Consider the following 24,171-nt stretch of genomic DNA (forward strand, 5'->3'; position numbering starts at 1 on the left):
TACAGACCATGGTAAGGACTTTGTTTTATTCTGAGTGGATGGAAAACTATTGGAGGTTACCAGGCATAGAAAAGACTCAATAAGCATTTTCAAAAGAGTATTCTAACCACTGGGTGGCATCGGACCGTGAGTGGGCAACATGAAACAAGGCCACCAACTAGAAGGCTATCGTGTTATTTGGTCAAGAGTTGACAGCAGCCAGGTATACGATGCCCATGAGAGAAGAAATGAGATTTGCTCAATCCAAATGCAGACCAGACAAGACTTGCTGATAGTTTGGAATGTGAGGTGTGGAAGAGTCAAAGTCAAAGATGGCGCCAACGTTTCTGGTCTGAACAACTACAGGAATACATAGTACCGCCATCTACACATCCTTGCCAACATCAGTTTGAGTGGTGGGCTGGGGATAAGCCTGATCGGAAGTAAAAGGGGGAAAGTAAGAAGAATGGACAACTCTTTTGAAGAGATTTTCTGTAAAAGGGGAGCAAAGAACTGGGGTAGTGGCTAGAGGGAAACCTATGGTGTGATTTTGGGGGTGAGGGAAAACTATACCATGTTTGCATGTTGATGGGAATGACCAAGCACCTGGGAAGAAATTGACGGTGCAGAGAGTAGGTGTAGATGCAGTAAAACAAGTGAACATAAAAACCCTTGAATAGGTGACAGACGATATGACCTACAACATAAGAGGAAGGACTGACCTTACGCAGTTGCAGGCAAAGTGTATCACTACAAGAAGAGCAAAAGCAGAATCTAAGGGAACAGTCAGGAAGATGGTTACCGCTGGTGATTAGGAAGTCAGGTGCGGCGATACTATTCTGATTATAGATGCAGCAACAAAATGAGCTAAAAGTAAGGATGCAGAGCTAGAGGTACAAGAAGAAAAGGTATGAAATCATTTTCGGAAAGTACGGAAGTGCACTGACAAGGTCAGACATCTGTTAAGGGCTTGTTTGTGGACGTGTGGCCATTCAGGAAACACTGGTCGATGTGGCCATATGCTTGCTCCCTGATGCATGCCGCGCTGAGGTGCAAAGGCAGACAAAGTGGGAAGTATAACCAAGGGCAGAGTTTATATGAATGGAGAGGCACGTGAACTGATGGCTTATGCACGAGAGCAAAGGACTGTGCGTCTAAGGTCCATAAGGAGAGAACGGAAGGCCTGGCAGGGGTGGGGGGTAATAAACAACAAAAAAAGATGGTAGCATCAGTGCATCACCAGCAGTTCTGAAAGGGTTATAGAATTCTTAATGTGGGAATAGTCAAAAGTAGACAAGATAGATAATGCTCAGGAAAGGAAGTCTGTAAACCATGTTTAGGGGTGGTATTTTACTAGTCAACGTAAGGGGGTTGAGACTGAGTGCAGAAACAAAGCTCATCGGGAGGGATACAGTCAAGGAAATAAGAGTACGGAAAGTTGGATGGATCGTCCAGGTGAACGGGCAGGTGAGCAAGATGATGACAGTCATAGTAGCAGAAGGAAAAGCAAGGAGCTAGGAGCCAAATCTTCCAGGAGTAAGGAGTGTGTCCGCACATGCCAGCATCTCTTTATGTGATGCCACCTTCTCCACTAGAATGTATCTGCTTCTGCCTAATCTATCACTGTGTCACCAGCCCCTTGTAAAATGTGTGGCATTCAAAGCATGAATGAGGTTATAATAAAATGGAGGGTATACATCGACTAATGATTAGAACAAGAATGGAAAGGAAGTCACACACACACACACACACACACACCTTTGAAAAAAACAAATGCTTACTCAGAAGAAAATATTTCAAATTAAAGACTTAGGAAATAGACCAGATAATTGGAAAATTAATTTTCAGCACAATTTCCCCACTTTTATTATATTACCATCAAAATATAGGTATAAAAGAAAGGAAAATGAGGGGAGAAAATATTGTTACATGAATAATCAGAAATATTCCTTTTAAGCACAGTTCATCTTGTGTTTCTTTCATTTTATGTAACTTCAAAGGAAGTGGCGAGTAGGAGGAGAAAAGGGAAGAGTAGTCACATTTGCATGTCTCCAAATCCATTAGCCAAGAAGGTGAAAATACTTAGAAAGCTTTATCCCCTGTGCGATCAAACACATTACTGAGATAAGGATGTCTCCCTGACATCACGAAAATTAGAAGGGTATTTATCCAACACAATTTTAAATCCTTTTTAATCCCTTAGTAAATTTTATTCTAAAACACCAAATGCAGAACAGAAAAGTACATACATTACTCTTGTCAGATTCCTTATTTAATATAATTCTAAAGTATAAAATGTAACACAAGCTTTCATTACATATTTCCCTTACCATTTCTATTTCTCTAAAACTAAACATTATTTCTTTCACCGTGTAACTACTAAAGGCAATAGTAACCATTTCCTTTTATCTTTCTTACAACAGATACTTTTGTACCTGCCTCAAAGCCTGCATCTCTCTCAGGTCAGGTGCAAAATTATTCGGTACATGTATCTTCACTGTTCTATCTTATGTATTTGTTTGCAGAGTAATTTGGAATACCATTTCTAGGACAAACTAAAAATATATCGCATTTCCAGTTATCAGTGCAAAGTACTGAAGAACTGACTTTCATTTTTTCAAATAATTGAATGATTTCTATACAACCATGGAGAATCTACCATTAAATGATGACCTGATTTTTAAAATAATAAAAGTAAAAAGCTAAACCTAGAAAGTCTGCATGCTCTGCAGGACAACTGACACAGCATAGTGTCACTGGGGTCAGAACAAAGATCTTTTCGTCCCTAGTAAAAGGTCTAACATATGGCAGCTGCTTTAAGCAAAAGTTGGCCTAGATTGGAGACATCGCAGAAATCAGAAATTACATTCGTAAACATTACACCAATAGCTGTAAACTATTATTCAACACATTAAATCAAACCTTATTTCTCCCGACAAATAGCCTATACCACAATTCACCATGCAACATCCTCAACTGCAGGTAAGAGTCTTTTAACTACACTTTTAAAATGCTGATTTTCTTTATGAATTTAACATGAAGACCAAAAATATATAGTTTCTAGAGATTTAAAATTTTAAATACCGGGGGATTGAAAGAACAGGTTGAAACCTAAAGTGATTTTTGTATGAAGTTAGTTACTAGACCTACAATGCTTCTCCATGACATTCACCTTGCAATTTTTTGCATTTAAATTGCAGAAAACAGAAAAATTCCATCAACATAAAGCCTAAAGAGTCAAAAGGCCTACGTTTTCAGTATGAGAGAATGTGTACTCTTACATGAGCGTCTGTGTCTATCTCCATGTCTGTGGGTTTCCAGTTATGTTGGTTAACCACAAATGAACTGCTTCAGTTTCTTTTTAGTATTATAATTCCTGAACTGCTGGTACCTATTATTTAGGTGATGAGATTTGGGAAGACGACTAAGATGATACAAGATGCAGAGACTATTTAAAGAAATAGTTTGCATTGATAATGACAATATTTTAAGAAAACAGCAGAATCAGCACTGTAAAAAAAAATAAAAAGGGTAAGCACAGTTGCTGCCAAGGGGGTAATTATAATCTAAATTACTAGCATGTATATTGCTATTAAAATGCACTGCAAAAATTTCCTTACATTTTTCAAATGGTTCCTAGCATCTTTCATGTCTCTGATCACCAGAAACACTAAGCTGGCATTACAGTATGAATTACTTGTTTTTAGAACGTTTACAACCTCAGCAGCTCTCCATTGCCAATAAAATCTATTATTCAGAGACATAATGCAAACTCACAGTAGAAACTATGAGCGATGAAAGTACTGCAGAAAGGTACATTCACCAACAAAATAAAGTTCAGCAGAGTTCCCTTAAAGACTTATCATTTTTTTCCATAAACGTTTCATGAGCACCGTCGTGTACCAAGAACTCTGGCTATAATTTTGGAGGCTGCTTTTAAAGAACGTTAAAAATAGCATGCATTAAAAGTTTAGAATTACCAAGTACATTTTTATAAATAAATATGATCAAATATAGAAAATATGCTGCTCTCCTTTGAGTTTCTAAAATATCTCTCTAAAGAAAAAAAAAGAAGGATCCAACACTAATTGTTTCAGACACTTAGAAATTAACTTGAAAATAATAAAAGAAATTCAACAAACATTTCTCTTATTATCCATCAATACCTCACTAACATCAACTTCTATGCAAAGGAAAGCTTTCCGGCATTGGTTTTGCCTTCAATAAGACACGCAAGTATTTAGACCAATTTGTGTATTTAAGAAGAGTTGCTTCAACTGCTGAATGCAGTACCCTGGTGATATAACGCTTCTACCTGCTTACCATGACCAGAACTGATGAGTTATTTTAGCTTTTAAGCCTCAACAATGATAGCCCGTAACAGTGACCAGTCAACTTTCCCCCCACAGCCGTTGGGAAGAAAACAGCAGTTAAATAAACAGTGGTGAGCCATACACATGAAGCACAGTGTGTGAACTGCAGTTGTGAGAAGAATAAGGATATCTCGGAACTAATATGGCACTGTTTTCAGGATATATTCTGAAGTGAAAAAATTACAAAAGAATATATATTGTACATTACCTTGTGTTTATGACAGAAAAATGAGAAAATACACATATATTTATTTACACAAAAAGAGGAAGGAAGAGGATGATACAAAACGTGGAGACTATTTAATTGTTTCTTTAAATAGGAACTAATGAGACTGTATACCTTTAAAAAGATGGATGGGGACACAGTGAAGATGAAGAAGAAATCAGAGGGACAATTCTCTGATTATACTCCTTTCTGTGTAGTTTTGACTTTTGGAACTATGTTGATGTTTCATGTACTCAAAAAATATATACATAATATCAAAGAGGATGGGAAGGAAATCCTAAAATCAAGTAAATGCAAATCAAATGAACCGAACTGTATTTCAAATGAATAATAATTTCAGAGAAATAAGCTAGAATATGAAAATTGAAGATAGAATAAACTTATGGGATTTTGTAGGAGAAAAGAGGGGAGGTATATAGATAGATGACATAGATAAGGCAGAACAGGTAGATATAAGATGGGTCTGTGTATACACATATGTGTTTTCTATATAGACACACGTTTTGTATATACTCATGTATATAGACATATGCAGTATCCAAATAAGCTCACATGCATATACCCATGACATACACACACACACACACACCCTAACTGTCTGAAAGGGCCTAGAAGTGAAGACATCCCATTAGAAGACGTAGCATGTGGATATTGGTTTCTCAGTAGCATTCCCCACTCAAAGGAACCATTCCTTAGAGAAAGGGCGGATTCCACGGCTGGGGTTAGGACAGCATAGGATGGTCCTGGAAGATCTCATACAAGATGGTAAGGAAGGGAGTGCTCACAGATGAGTAGGTGTATGCCCAAGGACAAAGGAACCAGTTTGAAGGAGTTTCTATTGGCCAAACCTACGGGGTGGCACTTGAAGGGCACAGCTTTTCCTTTGGGGTTGAGGAAAATGTTGTGGAACTAGATGGTGGTAATGGTTACATAACATTGTGAAGATAAACGCCAATGAATCATACACTTTAAAATGGTTAATGTGATGCATTTTAAACTGTGAATTTTACCACAATAAAAAAGTTTTAAAGGACATTTATAAAAAAGAAAAAAAAATTTGTAGTGTTAGAAGTCAGGACAGGCGTTATCTTGGGGAGGAGGAAGTATTGTGACTAGCACATTCAAGCTTGCTGGCGTCGTCCTATTTCTCCAGCTGGGTACTGGTTACATGGGTGTGTTTACTCTGTGATAGCTTATCAAGTAAGTACACTAAAGATTTTTGAACTTTATCATATGAATTTAAAAGTATTAAAAAGCCATTTTTAAATTTACTAATTTTTATGCTTTATGCTATTTTTAAGGTTAGTTAGTCAGGTACATTCAAATTGAACTCCTTTTAAATCTTTAATTTAGGTTTTAAAACATGCCATTTAAAATATTTTACACAGGATAACATTATATATATCCTTGCTGAAAACTGGTTGTCAAAGAAAAAAGTTATACTGTATCAAATAAGGCCACTTTTTATTTAGCATCTTCAGTATACCCTTTAGAATTGAAAAATGTTTAGTTCCATCTGAACAACAAAGCTCACTTTAAAAGTAAAAAAATAAATAAACAAACAGCCCAGAGTTGGGGGTGGGGGCACTGATTAAGTAGACACGTATGTTCTAATTTGCCATGCTCTATTTGATGGTTCAGTGAAGGATAAAGATCTACTGGGCACATCTGAACAGAAAGAAAAAAATGCGCTGATGCTTTTAGTCATTGGTTCATTATCTTCTTTATTGTGTTGATTATGTAAAAAGAAAAACCACTACAAAATTTCATTGGGCATTTACAAAAAAGGAAAAATAAAAATAACGGGGTGAAAGGGGTGGAAGGGCATAAGAAAAAGAAAACACCAGCTGTTCTGGTCTTTAAAACTAGTCAATTTGTTGTTCAGTCCCTCCAGGTAAATGCACAATTATTTGCCTCCACAATTCTGAAGAGTTCTTTCAAAGTCACTGTCACATTTACAGTGTAAGCCTACCTTCTCTTTTCTCTATTTCTTTTTCTTGATTTATGGAGGAAAGCACCTTGCTTCTTCATATGTACATGCTAGCCTACAAATCTAATCTTAGTAAAAAGCTCAAAACTATGAAACAGTACAAAATCTAACACATTTCTGATTAGTCTTCATATAAATCACATTAAAGCTAAATGTGGGTCAAGAAATAAACAGGAGAGAGGAAAACACAAGATCTTTGGGTCACAGTCACAACCTACTCTGACCAGCTGTGCGACTTTGGCCTCTGGTTTCTTTCCTCAGTAGAAGATGTTCATTGCTTACGGAACAGAGGAGGCTGTGACAGTGAAATACACTTGGAAAATACCTGTATTATCTGATTTTGTGACATTAAGCACTCATTCCCTTTTTTTTGTAATTATCAGTTTTTAAAGGTACACCGTTTACAGATCAGAGTAAAGGGAGGGAAGGAAGGACCCAGAGTTCACAGGGTAGGTGAGGGAAGGAGGTGATCAGGGGTCAACCTAAACTAATAAAATGATTAAAATGAGAAGCAAATGAAGTCCGACAAAAACGGGTTAATTGTTCACTGGTTTACGTTCATCCTCCTCGCAAATAAGTATAGCGAAATGAAAAGGCAGAAATAGTCTCTTATCACTTTTGCATTTCCAAGAATAACTGGCATTATTATGTTTTAGCAGATACTACATAAATGCTTCCTAATGAGAGAGTAAAGAAGGTAATGGACCTAAATTTACTTAACAACTACTATGTTCCTGCTAAGAACATCCACAAATGTTAAGGTTAAAAACTCTGACGGTCAGTGGGTAACAATTTTATAGGTACATAATTTACAGGAAGTTTTAAAACCTAGCTATGGACCTAATTGATTCATTGAATAAACGTGTATGTAAGTAGCTATTATGTACCAACCGTTATGATGAATACTGGGACTCAAAAACAAGTCAGAGGAAATTCTGTCCATGAGGTGGGTACTGATCATCGGGTAGGAAAGAGCAGGTGAACAACTACAAGATGGAGGAGCCTGATAGGAATCCTTCTCAGTGAGCAGAAGGGAGGACGTCCCGAGGGCCGCCTGGGTAATCAGGGAAGGCTGCCGACTCAAGAACCAGGTCTTGAATGGATGGGGAGTGGGAAGTAAGGAACCGATAGCCGCGCCCAGGCCCAGTTAGGTGAGAAGGCTAGTACATCGTAGGGAGCACCTGGCTACAGACAGGTGGTGTGCGGAGTGAAGAGGCACGAAACACACAGGTACCAGAACGTGAAAGGTCCTACCTCCTACCAGGGAAAGTGGGCTTTCACCACAGATAACAGGGACGCATGGCAGAACTGGAAGTAAAGTACAAAGAGCCGTACGTTAGAAAGACACTGCGGCAACAGTAAGGAAGACAGAAACGGGAGCCTCTGAGGAGGCTTCTAAGGTTAGAGAGACAGGGCCAGTTCAGGGGAACTTGTAAGAAAGAATTCATCATCTCAGTTCTATTATAACCTTTAGAAAAAGAAAAACCGCTGGGAAAAGTTACTAGAGTTGATCACAAAAGTGCGTTCACTTCACATAAGGAAACCTACCATCTCCAAGGTACTTAAAGGCCAATACAGGGAGAATCATTTCTCCTGTTAACAGACGCAAAGGAGCTTCCTTCTAACCATCCCACTCGTCTCAAAAATATTCAATGTTCTACTTGGGGAAAAAAAAATAAATTTCCAAACCTGCCCTTTCAACCTCACGTCCCACCGTTCTCTTTCATAGGAACTTCGCTACAGACAAAATGAACAACTCCCCATCCAAGCATGCACCTCATGGTTTTCCCCACACAGATACGTCTCTGCTGGTGGGGTTCCTACAGGCTGCTGTACCCCCACCTCCCTACCTCCAAATGTTTAAATCCTACCAGACCTTCATTTCTGCCTAATGTCACCATCGCAAGGAAACTTTTTCTAATCACCTCTACAGGAGGTAATTCGGACCTCCAGATTAGATTACCACTTCAGGTTTATTTCTCCCATTGTACTTTAATTATTTCTAGCTGGCTTCATTAATATTTACATATTTTATGACTTCTTCCAGATTAAAAACTTCCTGGGAATAAGATAAATGTTGGGTTCATCTTTATATGCATTCCAGACAACAGGAACTCAAACCACTTAAGAAATTTAAAAACTTCTACCTAAAACCAAAACTAGGGCCGTTGGTTAAAAGAGTCTATTTACATTCATTCTTTCATTCAACAGTATTTGCTGAGCATGTATTATGTGCAGGCAGTGTTCCACACATAAAAAACAGTGAAATGAACAAAAGCAGCAAAATCCCTAGTAAGTTCTGGAAATGCACTTTGGGGATTTTTACCAGTTTGGAAGGCCATTCTTTCCATTCCACAGTAGCTTCGGTATCATTACTACTTAGACAGTGATTTACTGTATTTCCTTCCAATTACCTCTTAAACCTTTCCTTCAGATATCTACCAAGCACTGCCTTTCATGACCACGTGGTTAAACAAGGACATCTATCCTGGTAGAACGGATGAACACACCTGGTTCTCAAGCTCTGTGCTGTGGAAGAATCTGAACAGTAAAAACTAACTAATATAAAAATGATGACAAAAATATCTAATACAAATTCCATGTGTTTCCGGACCTGATCTTGTACGTTATCTGTCTCCTCTGCTAAAAGGAGAGGCTACATGAGAGCAGGAACATGGTCAGCTTTGTCATGGCAATACCCCTACTGCCTAGAACAGTGCCTGGCAAACAGCAATATTTCTTTAAAGAAAAAAAAATGAATGAATGACATTAAACATGTCTACTAATCTAAGAGACACACTGCTATTATAACGAACTCAAAGTAAAGATCATCACTCAAAGACCTGCATTGTGTCAATCCATCAACATATTTTTCATCTCTGGATTTGATCTTTTAAAAACCACTTTCATAAATTCCCAGAGCAGCTTATAACTAGGCTATCATCCCAGCCTGCCATTCCCTCCAAATTACTAAACAGCAAAATAAAGGTTACACTTTCAATAAAGCATCTCTCTTCATAAAAAGGCAAAGAACATTCAAGTAGATAGATAAATTTACAGGAATATAATTTAAGTGCCATTTCCATTCATTGATATGTATCATAAGCAATAAGCCATTTATTAAGCATGAAAGTGAACTGGGTTATCCTTGAAGCTCTGCCACCTCGAAATCTAATAATGGAAATGGAGTAATTCACACTTGAATTTTTAAGTAAGAATGTTAAAACAAAAACTATAAAATTTTAAATGCAAGAAAAACGAATATCCTATATGTCATGAATATGTTACACAACTAATTCCAGATAAAAATAATTAAATCAATTGAATTCTGGAATGTATAATTTCTATTCCCATTTTATGGTCCACTTCACATAATTAAATATTGGTGGTGTTGATGGTTAAGTGTTTAACAACCACCTCCCAGGAAAAGAAAAACAACATTGGCAGTGTCTGCCAATCAATGTGATGTAAATACTCCCTGTTGGCCCATTACAAGCAACCACTGCCAAGTCAAGGATCACGATAGAGAAACTGGCTCTAGAACACCACCGAAAAATGCACTGTGCTAGAATAATTTGTGTTTGGCACCTACTGTAGCTATAAATCATTCACTTATTCATCAATAACTTATTGTATATATGCTACATTCCACAGGGGAATGGAGACGTGATAAAAATTACACAATCCCTGTCTTTGGTGAACGAAATCAGAGTTCTTGTGAAAATCAGAATGGCACAATGCCACATGAATTTCTAGCTTCTTAAATCAAGCTTCTTAAGTTTGTCTTAAAATTCTAAGACAAACTTACATTCTTTCATCTTCGGTGGGCAACAGCTTATATTCATTTTACATTGCTCAACCATCAATCTCATTTCATCCCAATCTCAATATCAAGTAATAAATTAACCTAAATATAACAAAGTGACAAGAAATTAAGATCTTTCCTAAGAGCTATGTACTCATTGCATGTATGTAATCAGTATTCTAAATAACGTTGAAAAAAAACTTTGCCTTGCTGAAAGTGGGATTCGTTCAATTTACATCTTCTAATACACTCAACCAATATTTATTAAGAGAAAATATTGGTGTGTGTGTGTATATATACACACACACACACACACACACACACACACACACATACACACTCACACATACATATATACGGAAAATAGGCATATACATTTCTTTATACATTTCTCCAACATTTATTAAATGTCAGATAAAGATATACAGATAGGAGACCTCTTGCTAGGATAAGGAGATATAAGAGTGACTAAGATATGTGATTACCTCAAAATTATTTCTTTCACAGTAAATCTACCATCTTCAATTTATGCCCAAGGTTAGTGTCTTCAATGTTTCTCAACGTCTTTAGTTTGAGCAGAGTTTTAAAATATGGCATTCTGAAAATTTTAGTAATCATTTCTGAGTATAACCAAACCTGCATTGCCCTTTTGATATGGTTTTCTTAATTTTTAAAACTTTTAATTTCTTTATTCATGTTTGCATATGTATACATAAATACACACACACACACACACACAAATACACACACAATTTTTCATATATCCATAAAAGTGAAAATTTTACCTAGCTGTTCTCGCCCCCTTCCCATAGTAAGGTAATCTATGTAAAAAGCCTGGTATATATACCGTTCCATATTTTAATCCATGCACATACACACACACACACACACACACACACACACACACACACAAATTGTACGGGTAGAAAGTTTCTTTTTTAGTGATATCATCTTATGTACTTTCCTGCATTTTGCTTTCCTCTGATTTACACCTCATGGAAGTTTCTCCAATTCTCTAGTATAACTCTAATTCATTCTTTTTAATACTGGCATAATACTCTGTAGTATGGATAATCATAATTTATAGCATTCTCTTTTGTTTCCAGGTTTTTAACATAGTAAATAATAACCAAAGACGCACATCACTGTGTATATGACCTCATCTATCTGTGTTTTATTTCTAAGTCAGGTTCCCAGACGTGAAACCCCGGGGTTAAAGAGCATGTATATTCTTCTTTTTCACAGACACTTCAGATAGCTTTCCCGAGGTACTATGTCATTTTACAGCTCCACCAGCCATATATAAAGTACGTTTTTCCCCACGAGAATAGTAAAAATATATGATAGGTGGAAAGTTACTTGAGTTTGAATATCCATAACTACAAATCTTTACATATGTATTTGACTTTTGGGATTTGTTCTTCTTGAAATGTCATTAGCCCATTGTTTAATTGGATTTTTTTTCTCTTTTTCTAATTAATGAAAGTTCCCTGTAGGTTGTAGATATTAAATCTTTGTCAGGATCATTAGAAATATTTTTACCACATCTCTTGTCTTTTGCCTATGTTGTCTTTGCCATATGAATGGTTTTACCTTCTTTTTCAAACAGTTGATTATGCCTCTGTTTTCTTTTACATTTTTAAGCTTTTCATTTCTGGGACAAAGTTGTTCTATAGTCAGAGAAGACGACACCAATGTTGAGAGGACAAGAGAAGAGGGGAGAGCATTAGACCTTCACTCTATTCACCCCTTCTCCTCCAGGTAGAAAAGTCAATAACTGGCTGTTTTGCTCTTTAGTTCAAGTTGAACTTCTACTACTGACAAAAAGACATTCGACTAATACTGTGAAGTACTTAACCAACTGAACTGCTAAGTTTCGAACGTTGTGGTTTTTATGCCAGTACCCAAAAATCAGTACTACATAAATTATTTCCGATTCTGACTACCCATGTCAGTGTTTCTAAATCTCCACATGTTTATACAAAGAAAATATCACTATATGGTTTAAAGAAAAGGAAATCTAATTATTTCTTAATGCACAATAGCTAAGCTTTTGAAATTGACAGTATTATTTAAATTACCCCTAAGAACTACAGTAATAACACACTTAAAGAGTTTCCATTTGACAAATGTGTCATTTTCTTAACACATAATTTCACACAATTTTTATCCTTTGAATGTTTTATCTTTTTATACCATAAGTGAGGTAACTTCCAGTTACAGGGCCAGAAGTTATGAATATGATGCCTAATTTTTAATTTTAGAAAGTGCTTAAATTTTACGTGTTTGTTCTCATTTTAAAACTCAGATTCCTACAGTCTTTATTCCTACAAAATTCTATCATTCTTCCACTTAAAATTTAGAGGACTATGAGAAAAAAACAGTTGGGCTACATAATAACCATTCGCTAATGACCAGATAGAACAAAATTCGTGTCAGCGTGGTGCTGCCCCAAAGCTCCTGTGCTGAGATGATCTCTGAGGAAGTGAGCAGTCAGACACGTCCAGGTGAGCTGCAGCAGGGTGCATGAAAGGAGCGCTCTGAACCCGGGCAAACATGGATCCACGTCCCATCTCGAGATTTCTGGGACGTTTTAATAAAGCTCACAATGGATTTACCCAAACGCCACACAGGAAGGCAGCAACACAGCCACTGAAGCAGCTGGTGCTGTTGGCGGCACCCACGAGATGGGATCTTGAGAAAGCCTCCCAACAGCGGCCACACAGAAGTCCAGAAGCGGCGTGGGCCTTTGTTCCCCAGACTGCATTCCCAACCCACACATCACACTCAAGGTCACCCAGACCCAAGGGCAGCGTGAAGACAGGTTGCGAGCCAATCATGTGATACTGACCTCATATGCTACACTTGTTTTATACCTTTTTTTTTGGATTCCCAGACTCACGGAAGCTCCTGCTTAACATGAATCCCTCAGATCCACATTCCCTCTTTCTTTGGATGATTTTCCTTCCTAGGCATGTAGTCTAGCTTCTTACTTGGTACTCATTTGCTCCTCAGCCTACAAGTAACCTTGGGGTTACTTGAAATGGCGTGATTTGCCCAATGGTGACTGTTCTGGCCTATCCATGGTCAGAGAGAAGAGGGTACCACGGTTCTAATTGGTCTGTGTCATCTTCCTTCTCTGTGCATTCTACTTGTCTCCCATCAGGACAGTCTGTCGGTCTGTACTGTGTCCGTTGGAGCTCTAGGCTCCCGCAGATGAGCGTCAGGCTGGCCCTGAGAGGGATAGCCATGGCCTCTAAAGCCCACTACTCCTTCTCAAACAAAACAGATCCCCGTTTATCTTTGAGATACGATGGAGAAGGGAGAAGGGGGCTAAATGAGCCTACACGTTTATAAAAGCGTTTCTTGCACCAAAACCATTAGTATTTGTTTATATTTTCCAACTTTAAATGGGCCCTCAAGACAGCTTTCAGATATTTTTCCTCATATTCCAGTCTTCCCACACCTGTTCAAATGTATTAGATCTTTATGAAACTCTACCCCTTTCTCTGCCCTGCTCTACACACGTGACTTTGCCCTGGACTTGATCAGAAAGAGTGAAACTAGACAATATGGATTGACGTCACTTTTCTCTCCATCAAGGACCCCAGTTTTCTTCTATCTTTACTCAACCTCTCTGCCCAGAGAATCGTGTGCTTCCTTATTTTTAGGACTTTGAACACTAAACCATCAGTCTAATCCCAGCTCCTATTGCACAGCTTTGGTTACCTGCCCCATCAGACCTCTCCCCGAGTTTCTCTTAACAAGTATCCATCCGGGAAGTCCTAATCCTTAGGGCTCCTCTCAGTGCCCAGCCTCCATTCTCCCTGAAGCCAAACGCAGTTATATTTTTCCACTTGAACCCTCCTCTCCCTAGACTATCCCATCTAATCCTTCTCTACCTTTCTATATCCTATCCAAAGATGCAGAGATAGCTATAGCAGCGCCTCACGTCCTCTCCTGGGTTCCTCCACCTCTGCCCACGTCGCAGAGGCTTTCAGCTACGGCTCCACCACGTCTCTCTCCTTGCTAAGTTAACTTCATTGATTAGTTTCCGTATTCATTGGTGTAAAGACATGATTGAAAACTTATCTCTGGCATACCATGACCAATTTCACAAATTTCAGACACAAACATATATACCCTAGTATTCTCTACAGATAGGTGTTCTATCAGACTTAACTTTTATATATACAAACATTGAAATTTTCCTTGAAATGGGGAATTAAACATCAAAAAATGCTAGACAACAAATGTATTTTTATCAAAGAGAAGCTTATACCTTATACTTCCTACTATAAGTTAACAGCTACTAAGGGTCTCTAACAAGCCTCAGAATAAAAGAAGTTGGAACATAATAAAGGACACTATTGAAATATAAAAGAAAAATATCAGAAATAAGGCTGATACTTTAAAAATTACCAGACAAAGGATCTTTCATTAATCCTGCCAGATGCTTTGTGTTAACATATATGCCAGGTACCACACATGCAATAATAACACGCAGTATTTCATTTATTCTCTATAACCACATTTTGAGGTTGGTATTCTCGACCTCATTTTCCAGAATTGAAAAAAAGTAATCAAAAATGTTAACAATAGTTTTCTCGGGTGAAGAAATTATAGATGGTTTCATTTTCTTCTTTTTGTTGTATATGTATTTTCTACAATGATTACACATTACTTTTGAAAACATTAAGATGAAAACCTGAGGGTTTCAACTAAATGGGTTTTGGAAACAGGGATTGTAACTGAATGACATATCCTGATGAAAGGAGGAATCAAAGAATTTTTCAGGAATGGAAAGTAACGTAGATGGTATCAGATCTAGCCCCTAATCTTCCAGATTGAAAAAATAAGTTTAGGTAATAATAAATTACAAGGCACAGAAAAATCACATGAAATACTTCAAACATAAATAATACTTTTCATACATTTTAATGCAGTAATATACTTCTTCCGTGAGTCAAGTCCCTGTTTCCCATACTTTTCATTTATTGTCATCTTGACAGCATCCAGCATTGTCACACATAGATAAATGCTTAATAAACACTATTTGGCAATGATCACAAACTGAACATTTAAATTATTCATAGATTTATCCAGATGTTTCCAAAACTCAAGTTCTGTAAATAAAAGTGATTATCAAATGAGTGCCAATTTACTACAGGAATGTAAAATGCATCTGTGTGCTATTCCAAGTTACATTTAAAAGCTTTGCAAACAGCATACTGTCAGGTCTGCTGATTTGTTTTTATTTTCCTAATTGAAATGTGGCCCGCGCTATCAGGCCATCTGTACCACGGTAAAACGGCTTGGTAAACAAGACAAAAATGTTATTCTCTGTTAGGAACAACATCCGATTTTATCTCTGCTAAGAAAATATTATTGTAAAAAGACATTTTCTGGTACCAATGCTGAAACTGTGGATGGAGGGAGCCTCAGGAGGAGCGGCCCATTGCACTGCTAAGGCTGCCCGCTAAGAGGCTGAGGAGAATCCAGTGTCTCGGTCATTAACTCCCTAAAGCAGAATATGAGGCATTCGCAATGCTACAGCGGCCGATATTCCAGCACCTGACCACACACTTCGGGCGCATCGGTCCCGCTGTATTCCTCTCACCTGCTTATACGTCTTGTCTCAACTAAACTGTGAGCTCCTGGAAGTACTAGCGACCTTGTCTTGTTCACACTGGTATCCCCAGGTTTCTTGCACACAGAAGAGAGGATGGATTTCTGCAGCCTAAAGCAAGGAGCAGCAGTGAAGCTCATCATTCACATCTGGTCACATCCCAAAGTAGGACGTGATCTGGTAGGTGGTTGCCTTCCCTCTTCTCCTACCTCTTCACCCCATTAAAGAAAAACAACAAAAAACTGTTTATCCTGAGAAACACATGAAAACACAAAAACCTAAAAGGAACTCATAATCCCACCAGTTCTTTTTTTTTTTTAAGAGGAAATGGAAATTCTTGCCTCGGTTTCTCCAATCTTCGCCTGAGATGACCAGTGCAAATGATTTTTATACGTATGGTGAGAATCCAGCAAGTTTTCCTTTAAATGGATAAAGAGGGCCCTATTCATTCACATACATATATACGACTCACACACAACTTTCTTTAAACAAAGAATTGTTCCTACCATACACATACTTCTATGTAGTTTTTTATATCAGCTAACTTTCCAAGTCATATCTTACTCATTCATTTTAACAGCTGTATTATCCATCACTGCGTGAATGTGCTATAAATTACTTAATCACTTCTCTACTGATGGATATTTTCGTTGTTTGAAATTTGACACCTTACACAATGCTAGAAGGAACAACCACACATAGATCTTTATAGGTACAAGCTATTGTTATTAAAATAGATTCAAAATAGTGCAGTTGTTAGATCGGTAGGGTGCACAAGTATTTTTATTTTGCTAGATACTGCCAAATTATAACCCAAAAAAGTTATACATGCTATATATTTCTACACCCTCCCCAAACATTTACTGTCAGCAATCTTTTTCAGCCTTTCTATTTTGACAAATGAAAAATGCTCTCCATACCTATTTTAATTTACATATTGAGATTGAACATGCTTTCAAAAGGCTGCTTGCCATTTGTATTTCTTGGGTAAATTGCCTATATGTATTAAGTAAAATTTTTCCTATTGGGTTATTCATCTTTTTCCTAATGATTTATAGGTGTTCTTTACACGTTAGTTTTATGTAGCAAATATTTTCTTCCAGTTTTTTATTTGTTTACGCCCTGCCTCTCCCCATCACCATCCATATAGAAGCGTTTAGTTATATTAACACATGTACCCATCCTTTGCTTCAGAATTTCTGGACTTAAACTTGCTCACAAACTCTCTCTCACTCCAAGACTATTTTTAGTAATATCACCTCAGAATAATATTCTACATTTCACACACCTTCCCCAGCCTAGTAAGGAAAAGTGAGACTACTATTAAAACTTAACTCTTAACTAACAAAAAGTCCCTCCACTTCCTCAGTGTGGCCTCACTCAGCTGGGAAACCGAAAGTGCTGAACAGGGCTGTGGGTCCTTCAGTTTTCCCACCTTCTTCTTCAATTCCATGATCCCTACTCGCCAGGTTTCCTCCAGGACCTTCAGAGCAGAAGAGAGTGAGGATGGAAAGAGAGTTAAGATGCAGAAAACTGCTTGAATCAGGTATCACTCTTGGACTTTAGGTGTCCTTGGGATGTGGCTGACATGCAAATGCTGGCCTCTTCTGTGGGGGCCTATGTGGGTTACTCAGAGACTCCCTAGCTGAAACTTAGCCGTCCACCCTACATAGACTCTCTCTGTTGGGGTCATTGCATGGGAAAGCGGTACCCTTGGACAAAACTCCTCTCAAGACCACTCAGAATCAACGCCCCCCTGAGAGGTGCACTCCCAGTCAGTGTTATGGTGCAAATAGACCTTCTTCCCACAGTACGTCTCACCCTGTGTTCTGGCTCTGCCATCACAGCAGCTCACACAGCTTTCTCAATTTCAGAGCCTACCGTTTGCAGTTTCCAGTCCGTGTCCCCTGATTGGAAAGGATACAGTCAGCCTCTGAGAGGTTCTCTCAAAGGTCCACTCATTTGGCTCTACTCCCTCACAAAGATTTAGAGATAATGCCATCGTACTGTGACACCTCGCTCTCCAAACAAAGCTCTCTATCCATCTTCCACTTTCTAAACATTTGTGTGAACTTACTCTTACACAGCCTAGAAGTGAAGGATGACCTACTGGCAGCACAACCAGTTTCACAGTCTCATTGTTCCGGCACCTGCTACCCTCAGCCTTTGGACTTCTGCCAGAACTCTGACAAAATAGGAAGTCACTTTTAATATTTCTGCTATGGAAACCTTAGTTTTACTGTTATAATAATTCTTTTTAGGCTTTATCGAAATCAAAACAACCTTGATATTTAGCTGAATGCCTCATCTTGGATTAGGTTTTTCTTTCTTCTCTATGATGTCTTAACTAACTAAATTTTCTGTAACAATGCATTATTTTTGAAATGAGAAAAATTGTTTTATTTTAATACTGTTATTTACTGCATTCCCAATTAGTCACATTCTTAACTTGGGTTTTATTTTTATTAATCTTAAAGATGCGTTATATAAAAGTAAATAAGTACTTAGTCACTCCATTCATACATTTTTGTACTTACTCATTTTGCATTAAGATGATATTTGAATTCTTATCATATCTCACAAGAACAGCATTCCTTCTACAGAACTGCTAATGAAAAGTATTTAGAGGTCATATACCTTTTTCACTGAAGAACAGACAAAGCAATAAGATAGTAAGAAACCGTTCAATATTGGTTGAAAACCATCTCATTAAGTTGATAACTCTATCTTTTTAAGTTCTATCTTTGATTTTAATAATTTTAAATTTCAGCATGGAAATAAATGAATGATACTTGGAATGTCACTTGATTACTAAACAGGTTGATCTTAGAATTTCTAATCATTTTGATTATTTAAACAACCTTTGTGTCCTATGAAAATTCTCTAAAATGATAGGGTGAAGTGTATAAAAATCATGAGCTACAAAATTGAAATATTTAGTGAGAAGATAAAATGAGAAGTTCTTATCAGATTCTTCTCTAAAAGGTAACCAGACAAGATTTTCCCAACTGTAAGATATCCCCAAATCTTAAATTACATTTAAGTTCAGATAATGAAGTTGGGGGAGAAAAATCAAAGTCTAACAGATAATGTGATTCTTAGTAAAATGACCCAAGAGATTACACATGCGCACCAAGATCAAGTGTGAGCTCAAGAGCAAATGAGTTATTTTCATTACCATAAAGGCCTGGCCTCCGCAATTTCAGCGTACTCTAACATTAGTGAGCATGTGTTATAGGAGAAGGGAGTCCACGTGGATACCTGCAGACACGCCCAGAGACCCAAAGTTCTTCAAAGAAAGAAGGTGCCTTTTCTGCAAGAAAGGGAGTGCCAGAAACATCAACACGAATACATAAAATGAGTTGCATCAGGCATTTCCTGCCTTCATGGAGCTTCTAGTCTATCACATTAATTCAACAGGTAACCACAGAAGTAGGATGACAGTTAAAACAGGAAAGGCAGCTCTGGGCACACACCCATTGTCTTCATAGTGGACCATCCAACAAACTGAGTGAGCAACTCTCTATCATTTGGCTTCCTATATATACTAGACTACAAAGACACATAAGAATAAAAGAATTTTCTCCTTAATATTTCTGATTGTAAACTATTAAAGTGGTATTTGGATTTTTATACACCAGCCTCTATGAGCTTAGATCATATATACCTCCTCACGAAATACATATTGAGTCTTCGCTTGTTGACCAGTCAAGTTTGTGAGAGTTCAAGATCCATCACATGCGGACAACCATGAATGCACAAAGATAACGCTGTCTTAAAGGGCTCTACCTTGTCCAAATGCACATGGGCACATGACCCGTGCATGTCTTTGTCTTCTTCTCCAAGCACCACACATAAAGCAGAGCTAGGGCTCATCCTATGTTACTCGGGACCCTCCGAGCTAACCTAACAGGCAGAGAGGGTGGCACAGCAGATTCAAACTGAGGCTTTAATTCAATGGGACTAAATGGAAGACAGGAGCTGGTCAGTGGTACAAGGAAGGACTCAGCACAGGCAAGAATAAGAAAGCGCTGAAGTGGGCAAGACGGAAGCCAACATGAACTTGGGGTACTGCAGTGGTTACCGCTCTCTTACGTATCCTCCCAGAACATTCCTGAATGCGTAGGACAGGTGCAGGTGTAAGACAGACCTGGCAATTTAAAATCAAAAGGGCATTTAAAAATGAGGAGCAGGGGTATCATTTTAAGAAAACTAAAAAGAAATTTTAAAGTTAAAAATTTATTTTTACAAAGGCGCCAAGCCCAGAAAGTTTTACAGTTCTTGAAAATAACAAAGCAAGTATTTTGTAGAGTGCGTATAAATATCTGAGTAGAAGAAAAGGCATGTTTAGCAGTTTGTCAGGAATATAGCATAGCTAAAATGTGAAAAAATGAAACAAAAAGAGAAACCAAACCGATTTCATTTGTGAACATGAGGCAAATTTTTCAAAGGAAATACTTCCATTTATATCTTGATATTGTCAATTCATATTATATATTAGAGATAAAATACTTACAAATATATTAATACATTTGTATATAAAATGAATAACAAAGATGAGGTACTAATGCAATGAACATAATTCTGATAAGTAAACTTTTGTTGTCTTCATGGTACATACGACGAACTTTTATAAATTGATAAGCAAGTGATCTAAAATTTTTGCATACTACTGACTTAAAACATAGGCGTGAAGCCAGAAGTTTCTGCTAACCATCTAGTTACACCATAAAAAAAGCCTGCATGAATGAAGGCAAGACAGTAAAGCAGTGCTTAGAGATATAGAAAGACCGGGTCCGCAGGTGATTTAAGAAGCTAGGCCCAAGCCTGCCTGAAGCCCGTGGACCCCAGGGCTCCTGAGACGGTCCTATTTTTCTTTGAGTCAGTTTGATCTGAGTTAGTCATTTCTAACTGAGGGTTCAACGAGTAAGTAAGGAAAAAAAAATTTAAAAGTTACAGAAAATTATTTTCAATGACCTCGTTGTCAAGAGAAAAGGAAGTGAAAAATAAAGTTCACCAAAGTGTGATTTCTTTGAGGCTGGAGATAAATACCCAGTATCAGGCTTTTCATTACTGTGTAAGATACAAGTGATAGATGCCCAACGCGTGCTGTAGGCTGTACCCTTACTCCTGTGAAGTGCTTTCTGTGAATACCAAGAGGTGATTGTTTTTGTACCCCAAACGGTTTATGAACTGTGACAATATCTGCTCCTGTTAATATAATCATGTGAGAATGAAAACCAGAGGCTTGTTTCCATGATAAATTACTTTAATGCTTAGAAAGGATAAGATGAGAGTGAGTTGTTTTAAAAAGCTCATTTCCAAATTAGGCATGGGCAAGATAAGTGAAAAGATCACACTGTAAAAGTCATACAAAGCTCTTATAAGTCTGAACGTAGACTGCTTTACAAGTATAAATTCTTGGTTGACTTAAAACACACATGGTGATCACAGATGATGATTCCTGGGTACGCCTTATGTAGGAAACACCAAAATAGGAGTCACTCCTACTCAAGAAAAGGGCTTCGCTCTACATCCAAAAATTGGCATGTGAATATTTTAATGTTTTAAGTAGGAAAAAATTATCCTAATTTTTATGATGCTCAGTTTTAACAATTTTTATCCAACTTTTTATTCCAGTATGAATCAGATGTAAGAATGCTCTGCTGCAGCATTCATTCACCCAGTTCCATTTTATACTTTACTTTAAACTCTGATAAGACAACTAGAACTTAAGACATCAAGATAACTGAAGAGACTATTTAATCGTTGCCCTACTTTCCACCCCATAGATTCCCACACAAACACTCCAAAATTTATTATTTGGTAAACTAGGTCATAGTGAGGGATGATGAATTTTCTGAAATCACAAAGCTGGAAGCAACAAAGCTCGATTCTTAACTACTAAACAAAGTATATTCTGCCATAAAGAATAAAATAATTGCTTTTATAAAATATTGTAGAACACAGCTTTAATACACATCTAGAAAACATTTAATGTATTCTTTGTTCCTATTTCAAATTGTTAATGTTACTAAACTACAAATATTTCAGTAATTTTCTTAGTATTTAAAAGTAGTATCTAAATACAACTACTCATCTTTTTTGTAATTTATTTTACTACTGTATATATAATAAAGTCCTAATGTCCATAACATTTTACAGTGTGTAACAGAAATAGATGAGTTTAATTACTTAATGTGCATGGATCAATCTGAAATAAGTTGAAAATGAACACACCGTACACTCCACTTAATCTTATCACAGTCTTGTTTCAGAATTCACTTTCTAGTTTGCAACCCAATGGGTTATATTGTAATAATTAGAAAAGTTTCTTTTACGTCTGCAGTTTAAAGCCAAAGCAACTAAAAGTAGGTAGAGTTCTATGAGGCTAAAAGTCTAATCTCAAGGCAAAAAAAAAAGGTCTTATGCTTTTATTATCTAAGCCAACTCACTGGCTTGTTATAATCATGTTTTCCTTCTTAAAAATAGGGATTAAATAACTCTCTGCCCATAGAATAATTTTTAAATGAATTATAGGCACAAAAGGTGGTCAAACAAATTGGTAGACAAATGAGATAATGAAGGAAATAACCAAAGTCAATTCTAGTTAAGGATGGCATGGAACTCCACACTTAAGATGAATAATAAATACATTTTCATTCTAAGTAATACAAGTATCTGCATAAAGGATCACACATCAGTTTCACGTTGCTGAACCATTTTTAAAAACAAGGTGATAAAAACTCAGATGCCTAGGAACTCCATTTACATGGAGTACATCATCATAATTTTTTTAAATGCATTGAGATTCAAATCTGAGAAACATGATTCTGAGCTCATCAGGCCTGCTTAATTGCACCAACATCTGCAATCAATTTAAATTCTTTAAGATAGTCTTTCACAGAGCTTGAAATGATTTCATGCTGTGATAGATTTAACACACTCACTAATTTATAGACGTACACAAGCAGATGAGACCTATTTTTCCAGGGGTGGGGTAAAGTACTGAAGGGCAGTCTGAATTTTCCAACTCTCAATGGGATATAAAAAAGGATGCATTCTGCGTAACTTATTGGAATTATATGAAAAGATAGTAGCACTGCACACACATAATATAGAAATTAAGGCTAAAACTAGTGTTTTATGTAAATCTGTTTGTAGGCCATGGACCATTAAGAAATTTGATGAAAGTTTATGGGTGAAATAAACAGCAAAACCTAGAGCTATCGGTTAAAGTTACATAGCAAAATGTCATTCCATAATATATCATAATTTCTCCCCTGAAAATCAAGGAGCTGTGTGGGGGCCAGAGAGAGAAGAATGCTGATAATCCAGAACCGTCCTTTAACCAAAGACAAATTGGCATAAAGAGAAGAATATGAGATTCAAAATTAGATGGCAGCAGCAGAATAGTTTTTGAAACTCCACGGATCCCGGTAGAAGAAGAAACAAAACAACCAAATAGCAAAACCAAAAACCCAACAATATTGAGAGACAAGATACAGGAATAACCTCATTTTATTGTGCTTCACAGATTTTGGTGTTTTTTTGGTTTTGGGTTTTTTTGGGTTTTTGTTTTTTTTTCCAACAAATTGAAGGTTTGCAGCAACCCTGCTTCGGGCAAGTCTATCGACACCATTTTTCTAATGGGCCTGAGTGATGGTTAGCACTTTTCAGCAATAAAGTATTTTCTAACTAATGTACATTGTTTTCTAGACATAATGCTATTGCACACTTAACAGACTACAGTATGATGTAAACATAACTTTCATATGCACTGGGAAATCAAAAAATTCACAAACTCTGTTTATTGAAATATTTGCTTTATCGTGGTGCACTGGAACTGAACCCTCAATATCTCTTAGGTATGCCTGTATCGCCATGATCCTCACAACACAAGCAGTTAGAGACAAACCACTAACACCCACGGGATCTCAACAGTATCAATGTTTGTGTAGGAAGAAGCAGAGGAAGCAATAAAGTCTCTGATGAACATGAAAACAGGAGAACTCCAAAATAGTCCGGAGGCATTCATTAGAAATCACAGTAAGTCCATTTGAACAGGAGCTGAAACCAGACTGAGTTTCGCCTACTCCAATTGTGGGTGCGTCAAAGAGGCAGAAAAGAACTGAAGGGACTAGAGTAGTAGTATATGTCCTAAGAGGT

General features: G+C 37.2%; 1 protein-coding gene across 4 annotated transcripts in view; it reads right to left on the bottom strand.

The window, feature by feature from the left end:
• The window catches only part of DIAPH3 (diaphanous related formin 3), a 441,105-nt gene that overhangs the window by 345,698 nt on the left and 71,236 nt on the right, over positions 1-24,171 (bottom strand). The gene's annotated exons all lie outside the window — the stretch shown is intronic.

Source organism: Rhinolophus ferrumequinum, chromosome 4, assembly GCF_004115265.2.
Source record: "Rhinolophus ferrumequinum isolate MPI-CBG mRhiFer1 chromosome 4, mRhiFer1_v1.p, whole genome shotgun sequence".
Classification (NCBI taxonomy): Eukaryota; Metazoa; Chordata; class Mammalia; order Chiroptera; family Rhinolophidae; genus Rhinolophus; species Rhinolophus ferrumequinum.